Raw genomic sequence first — 6,771 nt, 5'->3', positions numbered from 1 at the left:
CAGGAACCTGTTGAAGCTGGGCGAGCGAGAAGGCGAGTAGCTGGGAGCTCTCAAAGAGGAGAGGATCTAGATCGAGGGACAAACGGAAGACACCGGTTAGTCCATCCATCTCTCTCTATTCTCATTTCATAAAGGAAAGATACTAGAATAGCTGTCTCTGTTTGTTGCTAAGGCACTGTCACACCTTAGGTGGATAGGATCATCCTGCATAGGCATTTTTCCCCACAACATGGTTCCCCTCAAGCAAATGAATGATCTAGAAATCATTAAATTCCTCAAGAAGAATATTATTACCATGTTCAATGTTCTGAATTCACTTTTTTTTTATAATGCAATGTATTTCTCATCGCTAAAAATTTATGATTTTGCATTGGAAAAAGGCATCATATTGAAACATTTAGCCAACTACTACCCACAAGGAAATGATATTCCTGAGTCAACCAATAAGAACCTTATCCACATCATTAGTTGTCCTGATGATGGATCCCGGTTGGGATTCGAAGCGTTGGCAGAAAAAAGTTCTTACTGTGGATTCTCCGGTGACTAATTCAAAAATTAAAAATATTGTCTTCTCTAAACAAAGGAACTAGCACACTACTTTGGTGAATGCCCCATGGGTTGACGATTGCATGCCTAAACCTTCTCTGAATACTTCTCCTTACTTCCTAGTGTATGGAAAAGAAGCCATCCTACCTCTGAACATTTACCTTCCTAAACTTCAACTTTCACAAGAATCCCATGGTAAGAATTTTCTCTTGGCTCAAAGTAGGATCAACACTCTCCTTAAGCTACAAGAAGAAAGAAAGAAAGAAAAATAAAAAAATTATCTTCACCAAAATTGTATCAAAAGATGGTTTGACAAGAATTCTACAGGGAAAAAGGAATTTATTGTGGGTGACCTAGAATTGAAGTGGGATAAAACCCATGAAGATAAGGGGGATGCACGAAGTTCCAATCCTTATGGATCATATCGTTTTCTATTCATGAGAAGCTTGGACATTCACACTTATTGTCTCCAACCTTTTGAAAGGAATACTGACTCTCTTCTTATAAATGGCCAAGATTTGAAACAATATCTCCAATGATAGTCTACGGCTCTATCCCATCCTATGTACATAGTCTATTTCTTTGTTCGTTTATCATGTTCATTCTTTTCATTATGTTTTCTTTCGTTCATGAATAAGAATCATGTGTAATTTTGTTTTATGTTTCCAATGAATGTGGAAAAATTAAAAAGATTTTTGTGACACTGAAACATTTTTCTAACCTCCAGTTCTTCTTCTTTGTCTTGGTTACACCTTTTGGTTAATGATGTTCTAATGAAAAATATGATCCTTGTGTAAGGAAATCTACCATGATATCCATGTCTATTCTAGAAACCTCATGGCTACACTTGGTTCTTTATGTTTCGATGTTTTCCACACTAATCTGATGAAGTTGAGAAGGACAAGTGGAAAATCTAAATGAGAAAACCAATATCACGGCCTTTATATATGCTTCTCTAAAGGAAACCCCACTTCTTCTCTCAATAAGTCAAGATACCTCTACCACCCCATGAAATGAATAATTCTCTATGCATAGTCCTATAAAATAAATAAATAAAGGGTGAAAGAAGAGAAAGGATTCATTCGTAGTGAGGTGAAGGAAGAAACTCCACTAGGGTACTGCTTAGGCTTGCTAATAGTGGAGAAATGTTTTTGTTACTTAAGTGACTCTGCCAGCGTACTATCTAGGCCTGCTAGGAGTGGACCAACACCAGAGACAAAAAACTATACTCTGAATATCTAAAGCTCACAAATAACATTACCCTTCTCCTTATTCGAAACATTGTGATATGGTTGGTTTTATGATTGTGTTCATCCAAGAAAGGATAAATGGGACTATGTTTATACATGGGGTAAGTGGAGAAACTAGAGTAATCTAAACGATGAATCAATTCTCCCTAAAGAATTAGACCTTGTGCAAAATATTTTCCCAAGGCAAAGAAGCTCGAATTGAACCAGTGTGTCGCCAATTGCTTTCGCTGCTACAACACCCTCTAAAATTTTGGCCTACAACCAAATTTCAGATCCTAATTTTAATTTGCAAGCTTTCGTCGCAAGTATAAATATTCATCACATGTGTTTTCTCTAAGTATTATTATCCTGTTTAGAAGAAAATCAAAGTGTCGTCTTCTAGCATGGAAAGCATGGCACATCGCACATATATAGTTTTTTTTTTTTTTCAAGGGATAACCTTGGTGTTAATGGGTAATTCTTATCATGTAGACACATATCACATTCATTACCAAATTTTCAAGCAATGTCGCATAAGTGTTGTCACTATCATTGTAAAGTGTACCTTTAGTTTTGCACTTGGGAAAATTTGTCGCAACGTCGTCGCATTGAGGGAATTATGTTGTTCATGTGTTCTAAGCAACCAATATTGTTTCATCATTTTTTCTAAGTGTGTGATCATGTTCAGATTTTTCATTCTTCACTTTGGAAAAATCTGGAAAAGTGCCTTCCTGAGCAACTTGGCCTCACTCAGCTTTCCTGACATGTGCGCTACATAGTCTCAACCCTCAAGCCTAGACCTTACCTCTTGGCACTGTGCAATGCGAAATTCCTCCCTTCTAGAATTGCGCACTGTGAAGTCTTGGTGTTCATCCTTTACCCTTGAGCTCTAGAACTGTGTAGCCCTACCTCCATACATCCTCTTATGTGCACTATGTAACATCATGCAGCAATCCTCAGCTTTGACCTCTTGAACTACGCAACTGTGAAATCCTTAGGACTCTATCCCTTCATAACTGTGTAGTGCAAAACCTCAACCATAAATCCTCCAACCTAACCCCTTGAGCCCCTCAACTACAGAGATGTCTTTCCCTGGAATGCCTGAACTTCACATTGCACAATCTCAAGGCTCATTCCTGATCTGTGACATTTTGATTTTCACAATCCTTGAGGCTGTCTCCCAGCCTATCACCTGGTTCCAACTTAGTCAGTGGATTTCAGGTACAAGTATTATATCATGTTATAACAGGATGATGATAAAGGAGATGAAGAAGGAGACCCTACTAGAAGACACCTTTGAAGCTGTGAAGACAAGTTAATCAATCAAGAAATGCAAAGGGACACCAGATTACAATAACAACTAGAGATCATGATCACATTGGAGACTCCCTATCTTCAAGCCTTATGGAGGAGGAAAGAGAAGAACATGTTCCATATTTCAATAAGACATGAAGATATCAACAAAAAAGAATGGATTGACATTGACATATCATCATGTAGTCCATGTCATCAGTGTCAATTCATGCCATGTCATGAGTCATAATTTTCCACATCATTTGTGGATTATGTAGATTCAATATTGGAGAAATGTAATGTAAAGTGGAAGTCCGAGAGTCATCCATAGAATGTGAAAAGTCATGAAGGAATCAAAGAGTCATATAGAAGTGAAACAATCATGAGGGTATTGCAAGAGTCACAAGGGAGGTGAATGGTCACCCCATTTGTTATTTATACCCCCTTATAGCTCATGCAAATGACTTTTCACCTTGCCTCCCCCTACCAGGCATTATAGAGTAAATTATCTTTTTTAGAGGAGCAAGTGGTTGCTCTAACGCTCCACTATTGGGGCTAGTGTTTTTCACTATACTAATGTATCCTGGAACTTTTGATTAATTTCGAATCTCGTTGAGCCAGCACAATTTCATTTGTATGTCGTAAATATTGTAAGACTATCCTTTGAATGTTTTCGATGTATGTTCTTTTCACTTGTACTAAAGAAACTGAACTATTTCAGTGGCTTTGGTACTTATATGTTGAAGGTGTGTTGTATGTGTTTTAAAAATAATTTATTCTATATGAACTACTTTTCTAGTTGTCCAACGATTCATTCATATGTATATGCCCATGTGTCTTTACTAGATCAATACTATTACTGGTCTTTTAAAGGCTCACGTTTTCTCTCATTTTCAGTAGAAGAACCTTGATGAATTCTGCAACTAAACATTCCACAAGGCATACTCACTTGTTGATCTGAAATTAATTTTGAATTACTGTTTTTTGTTGAACATTATAGCTAAGGAAAATCTCTAAGAATATATGGCAGTTAGGCCTTATTTCTAGAAGGTCTCCCATACCAAATGGTGTGAATTTGAATTGGGACTTTTCATCGAGGAGACCCCTTTACATGTTGGCAGTATCTAGCACTGTCAACAATTTCCATACCACCTTTCATATTATATACATGATCTTTTACATTTCACTTGTGACTTTTCTTATTCAACATGTGTTCCTTGGACTTCATTACATTTAACCTATTAAAAAAGACAAAATATATATAAGACAATGGCTATATGAGACAAAACAACTAATAGGACAAAAGTTGTATTCAATTGATAAGTCTTTGCTTCCCCATGGAGCTCATCGGTAATGTATGTGTGTCATGCTCTAAACATTGTAGAGATGACTTTGATCCAAAACACAAATTTCATTACATATCGCATATTGAACTCTAGTGCTTCTGTTAATATGGTTGTGGAGCTTGATTGTACACTATTCCATATCCATGAGAGTTTCACGTGAGATTTGACTTGTACGATGGGATATTGTAGAATAATATCTTTAGTGATATCCAAGCCTTATTGTTCAAATACGTTCTTGATTTTTTCTATGTACTTCCTTATTTCGTGAAAGATGATTCCCCTACCTCTTATTTCATCAAGTGATCCTACTGAAGGCATTCCAAGTTTCTATATTAGAGGCTCAAGACTGTTGTGTAGTCAGCCATAATAAGAAATGTTTTTAGATGACTATTCTCTAAGACGGATTTAGTTTTAATGATGGAGTATCAGTTGTATTATATATATCTCTGCAACGATATTGTCCTTTCTAAGCAATGTTTTCATAACATTCAGGTATTTGGGAGACCATTCCTAGAGTTTGTCAGCAACTCAATTTTCCACTTTTAGGAGACTTATTACTTCTTGTGATTTCTTCTGAATGCCAACAAGGGTCACCACTACTTTCTATAGAAGTATCATTTCATCATATAATTTTTCCATGGTATCCTCCCTTGGCCTAATTCATCCTGTATGGCTGACAACCATTCCACTATGTTGAAGTTTTGGGAAGATAGTCATTGATTTTCTGCAGCGAGATGTTCCACTTATTTCTTTACTATAGCTAAATATTTCCTCAGTCGTGCATTATAATTCAATAGATACTCTAATTTATCTTGTGCTACTATAGAAAAAGCAACATTTTCACCATGATTTCAAGAGGATTCCTCCTAGTATTGGCAGTTATCACCTTTTCTATAGATACTAAGACTAGATCCTGAGGATCATTTAAGAAGTATCTTCACCTATGCTACATGATACTTGTTTTTAGTTGATCAAACGTGAAATTACACACATTCATGACTATGTGTTTAGGTGGAGGTATGATTCCCATTTCATCAAATGGGAGATGACCACCTCTAAGAGGAGGTTCTACAAAGAACCTGGTTCATTACCTATGGGCTTGATGGTATCATTTTCCTCCAACTCTTCCTCTATAACTTGAGTCAATTTTTCTTCCTCCAGCCTCTTTGTTGTGTCCTCCTCCTGAGACAACCATTTTCACTCTTCTTCTACTCTCCTTCTTCCTACTTCTTTCTGAGAAACTCTTATTTCTTCCTCTTCTTCTCTTATTCTTGTTGCATATTTACTTCTGATTCTCTTCTTTATTGTTAAGCTTGAATAGCTCCCTCATTCAAAGAATCAAATTTCCATTTCCTACTACTTTCTCCTATCGAATCATGCTTGATCCTTTTCCTGGGATCTGCACTCTTTGCTTGACGAGTTGTTAGTGCTGCTTCCTATACCTGTATGTCTTGAGCTGGTCGAACTTAGGGGGAACTGACTTCAATTTATGGATGTATCTTTCTTACTACATTGTACCAGTTCTTCACCTTCTCATCATTTGTGGTAGACATTGATGAATATCCCCAATTGAAACCAATCTTGTCACAATTTTCCTTTAACATTCTCTTGGGATGATATTTGTGAAAGTCCTTATCTGCAAAATGAAAGTGGTCTAAGTCTTGTATTGTTGCCTCTTCCACCATATGGCTCTTCATCTCTTACAATCTACTCCTCAAAGGGTAAGTGGGCCATGGGGATTTCTTCCTTATATGAAGGAATCCTAATAACCCTTTATTCAACTGATAAGCCACTTCTTTCAAGACCACCTTATTAGTTACATATCACGACATCAGATTAGGAGAAATCTGACATCCAAATCATTAGATGTATGCAGCTTCTGGCACAACAAACCAATCTGTGATATCATGTAATGATTTCTTCACCTTGTTAGTCATGCAAGGAGGATTGGTCTCATATATAATATGGAATATGACTGCGAAGAAATGCTCTACCAACCTGTCATATGCCCCTCTGAAACTCAAATTAGACAACATCATGTAGGGGAAGTAAACTGGAAACTTGTCCTATGGGATCTAGTTCCAATACATTTCTATGAATGTATATCATGCACAGATCCCATCCAGCAGAAATGTAGACATATAGAATTATGGTGCCTGGTTTTTCATAAAATATGTTTTAGCTGACCCCACGTGACACTGCAACTCAAAATAAATTATATATACCCAATTGAAGTCTTTACCACGGGTAACTATCATGTTGAGCATATATATCTATTTCCCTTCAAATACTTCAACGTTCTTTCACCCATGCATCCTACAATAGATAGAAATCATCTAATGATACATAACCCTGAG

Source organism: Pinus tabuliformis, chromosome 9 (genome assembly GCF_031772625.1).
Source record: "Pinus tabuliformis cultivar Carrire ecotype Pingquan chromosome 9, CPIR1, whole genome shotgun sequence".
NCBI classification, from domain to species: domain Eukaryota; kingdom Viridiplantae; phylum Streptophyta; class Pinopsida; order Pinales; family Pinaceae; genus Pinus; species Pinus tabuliformis.
This window is presented reverse-complemented; position numbering follows the sequence as displayed.